We start from the raw sequence: 13,481 nt of genomic DNA on the forward strand, positions 1-13,481 counted from the left end.
AAGGTATAAACTCAGTTTACCCGATTTCTTTTTTAATGAAATTGAAGGTATAATACTAAATGATATTCAAAATTAATTCGAAACTGCTACATATATACATATATATTTCTGGTGCTGATGTAAATTTATGATTTTATCTTAATAATGAATGTTAAGAGGGATAAAACAAAACTCTTTGATTATGAAACATAATCAACACAAACAAATGTTTACTGCACATTGAAATTGAGACATTCTTTGGAATACAAAAATTATATATTAATTGAAGCTGAAAGTGAAATTGATGGAAATATACACTCAAAATGGATTATGTCAACACCCGTGACATTCCCCCATGCTCAACAAGATAAAATTCACACTGAAGAGGAGTATTCGTAATAATATCTGTGACTGTGTTTCCTCAAGAAAAAATGTCATTTACATCTAAACATACTTTTCAGATTTATCATGAAAATTAGACTTCATAAAATGAATTTTTTCCACCCATCTTAAAAATAAATAAATAAATTTGTTACCACTAGGAGTACATTACAATCACGTGAGAAATGTTACCCAAATCCGACCAGCGTGACTCTGGGCTTTGATACCGGTTTTCTCCTAGCCGGGATAATGAATTCCTCAGTGGCATTAAGGCCAACTCCGTCAAACTCTCCGGATTTTTACACTCATCACAATCATATAATGTTGGTGATAGTTTTCGAAAAAGTATTTACAAACCAACCAACTCCAGGATGTGTATTCTGAAAGGGTAAAAGTAGACTTGGGCGTTAGCTGCTTTCCTTGTCTTCCTTGTCAGGCACTTAGGAGATGCTTAAACTTTCCTGATGACATCTTTCTCTCGGTCTAACAAGAAAAATGTCTGTTCGGTCTCTACCTTATTAACCAACATCATCATGTTGCCCTTTCGTTGCCCAGTCCTTGAAACTTTCAGATAAGACAGTTAAAGAATAAGCTGTCACTCAATTTCGCATTTTTTTTAAATAACCCGATGGTTAAGAAAGCTCTACGTCTTACAAGCTTTTCAGCTGTTGTCGACCTATGACACAGTTGGTGCTTGTTGTGTTGTATCCTATTGTCAACAGTCTTGTAAAACATGATGGGGTCTTTAGTCTGTTTTATCCTCTGGTTGACTTGAGTAATACCAGTAGATGAAAGGTTTGGACTCTATAATACCATTACCTATTAGAACTTGTCAGCGATGGGATTTCCATCTGTTCTAACATTGGCTTCTGTGCACATGATGACATCTGTAAACATAATTCCCTCATCTTCTTGAAGGTGTGATCTTCTGCTTAAACCATCAGCATTACTGTTTTGGTTTACCAGGCTTATTTACGGCTTTTAAACTGTCGTTACCAAGAGCAGCCAACCAGCTATGGCAAATTTATATCTTACATGACAATGGACGAAACATGTAAATGGGTTGTAGTATTTTCGAAAAATTAAGATGTTTTTATACAAGAAGTCATGAAAGTTCTCTGTAGAGGTCCCCTTCTTACATAAAAACTCCAACTTGGTGTTGCGTTGTTCTCTCACTGGCACAAAGACCTCTCCTACCACCACTTATATCCCGTTCTAAGCCATCTTTTTTTTTTGGTATAAAACATTCCCAAGCCTTTTGTTGATTAGTCTGTAGAAACAACAAATGGTTTAAATCAGCATAACCGAGAACAGATGGATGAGTAAGAATTTCAAAAGCCCTTTGTTGCTCATCGACTCAAACAAGGGAGATCAACTTCTTCTTTGACGTCGTTGTTTGTGTGATGATCTTCTAAGAGGTCATAAAAGAGGCTTAGAAAAAAGTCTGTAATACCCTGTAATAATAGTACTTTTATAAAGTAGTCAAAGCCATTTTCTGAGAATGGGTATGGAAACCTTCTGAGAAAACAACATAACCTAAATAAGACACACTTGAACTTAAACAATACAGTCGTTTAAGCTTTGAATTTTTAATTTAAAACCATGATATTAAAAACATCCGAAACAAGGTTCAATTCTGTTGAAATTCTCCTTGAAAATCAGCGCAAAATTCAAAACATCATCTACAAAAATAAGACACCCTTTTAAATTTAAATCACTCAAACAGATTTCCAATAACTTTGGAAATCTGCTTGGAGCGTTGGTAAGAACAAATACCATTCTTTCACCTTCATAGACTAAACCAACATTTCAAACTGTCTTATGTCTTATCCTTATCTTCCTCGGCTATTCCGATCTGCCAATAACAACGGTGTACATCTTATTTGAAAAAAAAAATACAAGAGGCAAATAAAGGCATCTTTGATGGTTTTTCTGTTCAGTTCACACAATAGTATACAAAACCTTAAACAATTATCTCCCTTCCTTTCCTGAAACAGCATTGCTGCATAAGGATATTGATTGACTATTCTAACTGCGCAACAGTTTAACATTTGCCGCAAATCTTGGCGAACGTCTTCATACATAGATGGTGATATTCTTCTGTAATGTTTACTTTTAGTAAGTTAAATGTGATGTGAAACCAAGTCAATTTTGCCAATAAATAATTTTAAAGTAAATGTTTTCATCTTTAAGCTCTAATAAACTGCTCCTCAGTCAAACTGTCCTCATGTACTTTTATATCTAATTCCTGTTATTAAAAAAGAAAATATTTCGGGTTCTTTTGAAAGTTTGCTTTTAAGGTCACCATTACTCAACAGCTTTAAAGAGAATAATTATAAGTATTTGGTAAAATTCTGATGGATTAACAAATAAAATTGTACACGAACTTTATAATTTAGCAGTAATTTCTTCACTATCAAAGGGGACAACTCTAGGACAAATTTTTAAACCATCTTATTGTGGTTTATCAGTAGCCTCAGTAAAAGCTGTATATATTCCATTATGAGACCTGGACACCTTACAAGAAATATTAGAAAATTGGTAAGGATAAGTCACTATCGGGAATTTGTCAAGTTTGTATTAGTGATTGCATTGTTACATAAATGCAACACATTTGTACCTGTAATTCCAGATACATTTTGGCGGTTTCAATATCCGACATAACTAAAATAGGAACATAAACACAATGTTTTAAAAGAGAAGGTATTAAAATATCAACCTCAATATATCCATTAATGTAACATATTTTTTACAAGCACCTTCAATATTAAGATTAAAATCAGTCTTATTGTACAAATCAGGTTTGTGATCAAGTGAATTATATATTAATTTTGAAATCAAGGTTATGAAAGATCCAATAGAAAGATAATTGTAACTGGAACTCGCTTTTTCTTTTGGGTTCTCCTGTATTTGTTTTTTTTTTTTTTTTTTTAAAGAAAAAAAATATTCATCAGTAAATTAATAAACCATTTGGATCATCAATAGTTTTGTATACACTTAAGGTAGATTTCTGATGCTTACAATTCAATAGAAAACACGTCTTTCAATTACCTGGTGTAATCTGAAGTTGAATCATATTATTTCTAGAAAGGATTGTCAATATCTCAAAACACACAAACCTGTCAAAATGTAGAACGTAGCATATCTATCTGTAACATTGAAGTAAAACTTCGAGACGACACACATAAGCATGAACATTCTCTTCAATTTTCTGAGAGGCCTTTTAAAAAGTTTGCAAAACAAACTCATAGGTAGATACTTCACGAACAGGAATATCAACATTTTTACTACTTGTTGCATGTTGATCCCCAGAAACCTCGCAATGACTTTACAATAGCTTGTAAAATAACTTTTTTAGATATCAAGCATTAAGTCACAAAACTATACAGATAGGACTTGACATTTTCTAGAAAGGAGGTTGATCACCTGAAAATTAAGACAATTTTGTGTATCGAATATAGGTACCTGAATGTGTGACGGTTGCATAGAAAGCGCTAATAAAATCATACAATTCGAGCAGATGGGCTGGTATTAAATTATGCAAAGCTGCGTTGTTAGATTTGGGTAACACGACACAGTTTGGATTACTATTTAGTGCCTAAAAAATCTGCTTGAAATATACAGAAATAAAGAATCACTTAAGCAGGTTTATTGTAAATGTTGCAGGCTCGGTTTAATTGAGCCGGTTCATGGACGGAAATGGTAAATACAAGTTACCATTCACGACCCCTAGCACCGGCAGAATTCAACATTTACATGAACTGGTAAAATTTGGAATTTTGAAACATCTGCAGATGTGTTAATATCATGGAACCTTCAATCTGACATTATTGTCATTACATGAAAAGCGGCGTATGGTCACTAAGTTTTGTTTGTTTGTTTGTTTGTGTCATTTTACGCCTTTTTCCAACAGTATTTCAGTCATATAGGCGGGTAGTTTCCTAACCATCGTTCCTGGAGAGTTACACCAGTACTTGACTACCTTCCTCCGCGCTAAACTACCAAAGCATCTCCCGGGGATCGAACCCACGCCAGAGAGGTAACTGGATTAGAAGTCATTGACTCTAACCACTCGACCACGGAGGCGGTTATGGTCACTAAGTAAAATAATACAAATGTATGTGTGTCATAACGGATATAAACAAAAAAGGAAATTTGAAAAGGGATAAGAGGTTATAAAGCCTGCATATCACAGACCAGACTTCAAACGACAACTTTGAGAAGCAGGCCACATATATTAAGGGTGATGAAACAGTATTCAAGTGGGAATACTGGAAAAACCCGAATGAAACTCGGCAGAAAAAAATAATCAAATACTACAAGCACAACAAAAATGACGTACTGAACGGTAGTTAAGGATCGAAAATATAACATTCTTGCTTGAATGTACCGGGCGACTTTTTACAGCCTCCACACTGGTGCTGCAACCTCATCAATTTTAAACAAAAAAGTTTAATGACTACGAGCTTGAAAAACAATAATACACAATATACAAATTTATTACCACTCACTTTTTTTCGTAATTTTAATTTCCCATAGCCCTCTGGGAGGTATTCTTAATTTTAAAAAGGTAACAGTAGTTTTTAACAGTATAAAATCTGGTCACGTGGTCCATTCTCTAAATAAAATGAAACAAAATGGCTGCCATTTTTTTCTCGATTCAATTTTATTTTCGACGTTTACCATGAAAGGACATCGCCATCTTCTCTGAAGTAACTATTACACCCATAATATTTAATTGTTTGCACCCTGGAGTGATTTTGGCGTATGAAATATCTTTTTGTTGAATAGTCAAAAAGTAAACATCCGTTTTCAACGAAAGTAATTGCAAAGTAAATAATTATGTGTCGAACTGGAACATGCAGACGATTTAAGCATGCAACAAAGGATTATTTAACAAATTTAATCAGCGGAACGTTACAGATATGGTGGACAGACAAAGGATATCATGGTTATTTGTCAAAAACCATGCGAATAATATTTAGGAAACAGGAGGATCAGATTTCACAGATCATAACAGTATAAATTGATTTGTTTTCTTAATAAAACACATTTTATTGTACGTTTATGACTAGTACATATAATCACTTGCTTGCTTAAAGAATAAAAGAAAAAGAAAACTTCTCAAATAGGCCTAAAGTACACTTACAACTTAAAAGGTAACAACAGTTCAGTTATTGTTAGATCTACTCTTGGTTTAGTAAGTGATTTGTTTTCTTAATAAAACACAGCTTATTGTACGTTTATGACTAGTAGATATAATCACTTGCTTGCTTAAAGAATAAAAGAAAGAGAAAACTTCTCAAATAGGCCTTAAGTACATTAAATTTTACAACTTAAAAGGCAACGACAGTTCAGTTATTGTTAGATCTATTCTTGGTTTATTTTTGTTACAATTAGATTTAGTTAACAATTTCAGATCATCACAGTATTTTTGGGGGGTAATAAAATAAATAACACATGAGTTTGTGAGTAACAGTAAAAACATCATCCCTCAGAATAATACACCTCGGGTCACGAACTCATGTGTTATTTATATAATAACCTGTGAAAGAAATATCAATAATTATAACTGAATGTGTACAATTACTGCACCTGAAATTCAATAAATAGTATTCATATATAACCTTGCCATCACCATAAGATATTTTGCTTGAGGAATTTGTCAACAAATTATATATAGACTGGCTCGCTCCTATATTACTCATGTCTGCGACTTTCCGACCTAAATTGACGTCACCCCCACTGTCCAGATACCGTGGCTTCTGAAATATCATACTGGCTCTAATGCTAAAGGGTATAATAGTTACTACAGGCCCTAGCTAAGGTTTGTGAATTTAATAGATTTCAAGGGAGAAAAGAATCAAAAGTACATATAATAGTAAACTGTTATAATAGTAGTTAATTTTATATACAGAAACACAACAATGCAGCGTTGAGAATTTTATTTTGCTAGAATATATGCATCTTTTCTCGAGAGAGAATAAACACTAAGTGAAGTGGAGAAGGATATAGTCCGCGGGAATTGGAAAGAAAGGAAAAGTTAAAATAAATGTAAAATTTTATCTGAAATATCTAATGTAAAATTCTATCTGAAATATCTTTAATAAAACAAATACAGAAGTGGACATACAAACAAAGTAGTTGACAAAATTGCACAAGCTACAAACATAGTGTAAGTTAGCGGAAATATCCGTGAATTTCCGCTTTTAACATCAATACTTAGCGTAACAAATAAAACGACCGATGACAAGACCCTTACCCTTTACACCTTTATAATTAACACACAATATACCTTGTTTTTATTAACGTATACACGTCAAAGAATACAATTATAGTATAATAAATAGTCCATAAAAAACATTTATTACACTTAAAAGTACACACATTTATTTCATCATATTATCAAAACACCTTGACAGGACAATGGTATTTTTTCATTGTGTACAAAATATCATGCTATTTCAAATTTTTGTTCCTTCGAAATCGGAGTACTTTTGTTAGTTGCATACATGTATTATAATATTAAATAAAAAAAAAACTCTGATCTGCTCCGGCGGTACTTTTGAATGTCTATGATAAAGTAACAAAAGATTATTTAATATTTGTATGATTTCTATATACATTCAGAGTGAAATCCTACACAGCAGGCACCAAGTACTTGAATTACTTCCGTGCGTGACATGCAGATCACCACTTATCTGGAAGTGAGTTTTATTTTTGGATCCCTATATATAACAATAATGTAAAAAACTATTTAGTTTAAAAGTAACAAATGTTTCCTATATTCATTATTAAAAAGTTAACCAATGTCAATTGCTCACCTTTCCCAGTCATTTTTTTGAAATGCTTGTAAGTATCAGATTTTTTTCTTATAACATATTTTGGTTATTTTTAAATTGTTTTCAGAGCCAGCTTTTCGATGAGAAGTTTAAAATGAGCGACCTTTACCAAAAGCCATATAATAAGCTTCGACGTCTGTCCAATGAGCAAGCTGATTATTTGCCTATTATACATATTAATAAGTAATCATCTTTTTAAATGCGATCATAATATCTGCAGATCGTCGGTCTAGGTTTCGTTCTGAGAGCACACATTTTCCGAGCAGATATGATAGAGATATTACATGATTTTTTATGTAATTTCAGGACCTTTGCGAGTCAGAGTTCAGAATCACCACCGCCTATACGAAAACGTACTTGTTCAAATAATAACAAGACCAACAGTCCAGATAACTGGTGCAGATGTAGGTCATTAAATGTCACTAAAATGTTTAGCTAAATCGGTAAAGGGTCAAGGAGTTTTTGCTTTTATGCCAGAAAAATAGCTACAAAACTGCTACAATTTTGGCCTAAAGTACTATGATTTGATGAAGCAGGTGGTAGTATCTAGTAGCTCAACACTATTTTATGTCCGTCAACTTAAGGTCGAGTCATCATTGCCTAAGCCGCACCAATAACTCGAAAACGCTGTCTGACATACAATCCGAAATTTTGATGTGTTTATTGGTTATGACAAGACGATGGTCTCTTATGATTGAAGTCAGTCAAAGGGGTCACTATGGTCTTGACAACAAAGAAAACAACATGAGAAATTTTTAGCCCACAAACCTCATATTTGGTGTACAAGTTGTTCATAACCAATTTTTATAACGTCTGTCTAACTCTACGGTCACTGCGACCTTGACCACAAAAAGCTTATGAATGGAAAAAACATAAGTCCTAAGACTTGATTAGAGCATGACAACTTTTATTTTGACGTCATGTGGTTTAGTTCAAGGTCAATGTGGTTTTAATCGACCGGTCAATCATTAAATAGATTTTTCAACTTATAGTCTTGAGGTTCAGTTGAAAGATTTGCCTAGCTAGAAGACACTTTTTTACGATCTAATTATTTGCTTAAGGTCCTGGTTATGTGTCCTTGACAATAAAACATTTGCTTTAGCCTACAATCACAATTATGTATATTTAATTGTATCATATTTATTGATTTTGTTGCTATCATCTTTTGACTTTTATGTTTGTTGGTCATTAAAAATAAAACCACTGGATCTTAGTGTCGTCAAAGTATATACTTCAACACATTTTGTAACACCAAAGTATTTGAATTAACTACCATATGTCAGATCATTATAATTTATACAGTGAAATACGCAAGCGGTTATCTTTACTCGAAAACACTACTGATTACAATAGCCTGTCGATTGCTAGTTCAGAAAGTGTTTATTGGGGTATTGTTTTTAATCATCCAAAGTTTAAGAAAAATTTTGTTCATTTGTTTAAATGTTCCCTTCTTGTCTTTGTTATGAAATGAGGAAATTAAATATAACCTCTTTAACATGTGTTCGAAGTCACAATATGCTTTCCATATTGGGGTCATAGTGTAAATGTTAACAGTCCCGATCTTTGAAAACGTTTGAAAATAAAAAAGGCTATACAATATTTTAAAATGACTTCTTATTGTAGTTATACAGAATTTAATAACCTGTGTTTACATAATGTCTGAAGAAATAAATTTTACTTTGGTCAATATAAATGGTTCATTCTGATATAGCCGGTTCTAAGTTCGGCACTTTACATAACAAACTTTGATGTATACTCACCGGCTTTTTGTCCCTACAGCAGAGGAACCACAATATTGCTATATATATATATACATCATATTTTTGACTTGTCAATATTTTTGCAAACCCTGTCTTTCTTAAGTTTTCCATTTTTGTTTTAATTTCATTTATCATTTAAGTTCAAAATAATCCTCTAGGTGTGTAGGGGAAAGCCAGTGTCATCTTTCTGAAATGCCACTTTCTCTCATTTGTTTTAATCAGATTTTGTCAAATACCGGATCGGATCCATCATGGTCAGAACTCTACCATCTGGTTTCGTTCCTTCACACTCAGCTGAAAGATTTTGAACAAAACGTTTTTCTTGCTGGTGAGGGAAAAAGAGATTTTCCAGGCTTTGGTACATTTGCATTGAATTTTTTTGTTCGTATGTCGAAGGTTTGTGTTTGGAAAAATTAAAATAGTGATTTGCTAACCCTTTTAAATAGATTATTTCTTTTACCATCTATTTCATTATCCTTGTTATTTATAAACATCAGTGATAATATTTCATGTTTTTGTTGTAGACATTCGAGTTTACTTTTGTACGTTTTATAGAGATAAATAATGCCTTACAAATAAATTTTGAAATAACAGTTTTACAAACGGTTTATATTGAACTTCATTAATATATCAAATAACGATATGAATTGTTTCAACCATGATTATTGATCTTTAATAGCTAAAGAAGGCCAATATTGACGACAAATGTAAAATAAGGACTATAGAGCTTGTTTTGTCTTTGTCCTTAGGAGTTTTCTTCAAGATCTCTCAACATGAGCAAAGTGTTGAGGACATAAACTCAATTGAAGCTTATACAATGGAGCATGCGTGGGAAAGCAGGTTTAAACTACAAAATTTCTAAATGTTCCTTGTTCATATTTAAATGTGTACGTGATTGCAATAATATTTTACACAAACCATTATTTTAAGAATGTTAACAATAAAAGGAACATGCTAGTATATTACCTACACAATTATTATTTACGCAATGAGAAAGGGATGAATAAAAGGTAAACTTCCGAGTGATAAAGTATCAGTTTATTTTTTTTTCTTTTCCAGACATCACTCTTACATCTAATTCAACGCGGATCACCAAACATTTACTTTTATAGGACTCTACATTGAGCCAAAGACTAAGAACCTGATTGACGCAAAAACGAAACTTATACTGGAAGAAGAAATTATTTCAGGAAGATTATATTATGCTTTTACACGCAATGGTGTTCCTATAATAGATTCGTTTGATTGAAGTTTAAGGTAAATTTAAGATAGTCTGAGAAAAATGACCACAATGCGATCCACATTTAATCACATATACGTACCTTTAACGTGTATTTATAGTTCACTCTGCCTCTTTCTGTTCTTTTCATCCATTCATCTTCGAGAAAGTTTCAAAGTTTTGCTCTACTGACCATTCTGCACAATATCTATTAAGTAAAATCGTTAAAGGAAATTAAGCTGTCAAAATGGCAGTTTCCAAACATGGGGAATTAAGTTCCTGGTATGGTCGATTCTGTTATGGTTAAAAAATTAAAACACTATAAATAATGCGCAATTTCTGTATGTAAACAATCAAATTTAATTAAAATTTTAATGAATGATTGTAGTAAGGTCGGTTTTACCACAGTATGTACACGTTATTTACCAGTTAACAGATTTCAGGAAACAGTCCTAGGCCAAATGTTGTCTGCAAAATGGTAGACCGGTTTTACAGACTGACAACTATCACATTTCTAACTTACGCATGTGGGAGATAGGGCGTCATACATTATCTCTATATATTAGTCCTTTGCGCACAATAAGATCAGTAGGGTTAGCAATTTTGAAGAATATTTTTCAAAATGCTTAAACAATGTGTTAATATTCCTTTAAATGCTTATAAAAATCAGCTGAAGCACGAATGGTCTTCTCCTGCAACAATTTCTACAAAATGACTTGCCTCAGGAGTTCGACTTCAAGACCGACCGATTTTTTTGCAACAGATGTGTATGTCTTTACGAAAGGCGGCCGTCGTATATAACAAAAAGCCCTGACCAACAATATGTTGGTCAATAAATTTAAAAGCACAGCTGTGCCAGAAAAAATGTATGAAAGTAGTAATTCAGGAGTTGTTGCGTGTTCACCATAATGAAATTTTATTTTCTCCTATAAGAGTAATTCCTGAAAGAATTCATCATCTCCTCCTGTTGGATTAAAATTCAATACGTCTGCTTTGACCTTTCGGTGTTCTAACACCCTGTGTGCCGTAAATTATACATATGAGGCTATTCTGTTTAATTTAACAATTAAATGTAATCGTCCATTTAGTTATTAGCAGGTTTTTGGAAAATAGTCACAAATTTACTTCGTTGTCCTAAATTTTAACGACATGACATTGACAAGTAAGTAAGTTACATGAAACGGATCGACAAAAAGAAAGAAAGGGACAGAGTGAAATATACGCCGGTTATAATTAACATATGCATATAATTAAAAATATATACAAATTAAGTGAAGCGGTCGCTTACGCTTCCTTGCACTTTATTTGTATATAATTCTAATATATGAACTATAACATATACAAACTGGTTTTAAGCGGGTGACAATCATCTAACATATAGGATTAATTTGTAAAAACGAAATGAAATAAGTTATTTTAATTAAACATTTGTGTAATTTTCATTTTATTTGTTTCCGGTAAACAAGCTAATAAATAGGTAGATAGGGAGGGATAATATTACAATAAATCGGGCAAGTAGACAAGTATATAGGTTAGGTGGTAGGTATATTGGATGATAAATGTAAAATATTTATGTTCCTCATATTACTTGTTAACGTTTGATATTCTTACTTTTAAAACATAAAACTCAGCTATATTCATATGAGCTTAATATTTTTAGAAAATATAAAATAGAACGCCTGTGAGCTGTTATGGGAATTGCCTTCACGAAAGACCCTGATGGAACATACGAGTTAACAACAGATAACGTGAAAAAAATGATTGTCATTTATATGCTATTAAGGTAAGTTTGTTGCATGATCTGCTTGTAGACAAATGATTTAGTTTGGTTTTAAGTTACAATAACACTTTAAAAGTCATATTAACACCTACTGGTAATTTGCTTTGGTTATAAATTCCGTTTGCATTATATAAAGTATTTGCTTTGTTCTCTTCATAAAATTTCTTTTTTAGAATGTCTTGATATATATCTTTCTTAAGTCACAGCCGTTGAGATAATGTTTAGCCTATGCTCATATTTTAAATTAGCAGGAATCTGGCGGCTTGCTTTTTTTAAAAGCCGCTATGCTAGCCTTAGTATTAATATGTGTTTCTAGAAGTTCAGATTCATATTGAATGTTGTAAGCCCGAATAATGATGTTACATTTTTTGTTATGTTTTGTTTTAGTATACCTTTTTATTAAGTTTGCGAAATTTGAACATTATGTTTTGGTGCATGGAAAATACGCATTGCACGACTTTACAATTTGAAAATTAAGAAATATTATGCATTGATAAAGGTACAGTTTATTTAAATAACTGCCAAAAGTTAGAACCAACTCATGCAGCATGAGGTATGATAAATAAACAAAATTAAAGAATAAAGGTTTCCTGCAACCTCGCGATTTTAACTTACTGCTAGGCAATCTTGCAGTTATGAACGATTAAAGTGTCGAGAACTACACTTTCATTAAAAACCATAAGTCGTTAAAGACATACGTAAATTAACATCTTAGGTTAATATTGCCAAACAAAAGATACATTTTCTAATGATGGAAACAAAAAAGGAACAGACAAATGCAATGTAGTTGTCAGAAATTTGATCCTAAAAGGGTAAAAGTCAGTTAAGATGATGAAAGAATTATTCATTACTTGGTAATTAATGAAATGAACGACAATTGCACGACATGGATACTTCTAAATAATGTACCCGATGAACTAAATAGAGTCATGAATGTTTCTTATAAATACATCTCATTTTCTATGATAAAATAACAATAGCATTAGTATTACTGATTCTAATTATGAACATATTTGACAAATTTGAATATTGGTAACTTTATGTTTCATTTTAAGGAACATGTGTTGAAAGCTGTGCGTTTTATTCCAAGTATACTAAAACTACAGAGATGTATACTGCATCACTCATGTTCGGTGTCTTACCTATCGGACAATCAAATTAAAACTGTTGGCCAGATGAAGCAAGGTTAATTCTTTTACTGTCAACAATAAAAAATTCTTGATTTGTTAAGTGATTTTATATAAAGGCATTTCATTTGGATTAGAGCTTATTTTCAAATAAACATATATACATAATATACTAGTAAAGTAACTCCGAAAAAAATTCAATATATAATGTAGTCAAAAGTAAAACTTAACAATTTTACTGTGTAAAAAGGTTAAAGTTAACAAGCAAGTTATTTGGAAATTTAATAGATTATGTATTGTCTATTAGAACAAATTGCGGGAGAAGAAACTGAAAATCTCTTCAAAGACGCAGCTGAAGCTTGGGAAATTGCAAGGGGTGTCATAAAAGACGGG

The 13,481-nt window shown here is 32.2% G+C and overlaps 1 long non-coding RNA gene across 1 annotated transcript; it reads left to right on the top strand.

Moving 5' to 3' along the window:
* The first annotated feature begins 9,190 nt into the window (after positions 1 to 9,190).
* Positions 9,191 to 10,213, top strand: LOC132741736 (uncharacterized). Its single transcript, XR_009627321.1, has 3 exons — positions 9,191 to 9,358; positions 9,712 to 9,802; positions 10,022 to 10,213. It is a non-coding gene; the product is annotated as an uncharacterized LOC132741736 (long non-coding RNA).
* The last annotated feature ends 3,268 nt before the right edge of the window (positions 10,214 to 13,481 follow it).

The sequence above is a fragment of the Ruditapes philippinarum genome, unplaced genomic scaffold, assembly GCF_026571515.1.
Source record: "Ruditapes philippinarum isolate M1 unplaced genomic scaffold, ASM2657151v2 ctg4365_1_1_1_1, whole genome shotgun sequence".
Lineage (NCBI taxonomy): Eukaryota > Metazoa > Mollusca > Bivalvia > Venerida > Veneridae > Ruditapes > Ruditapes philippinarum.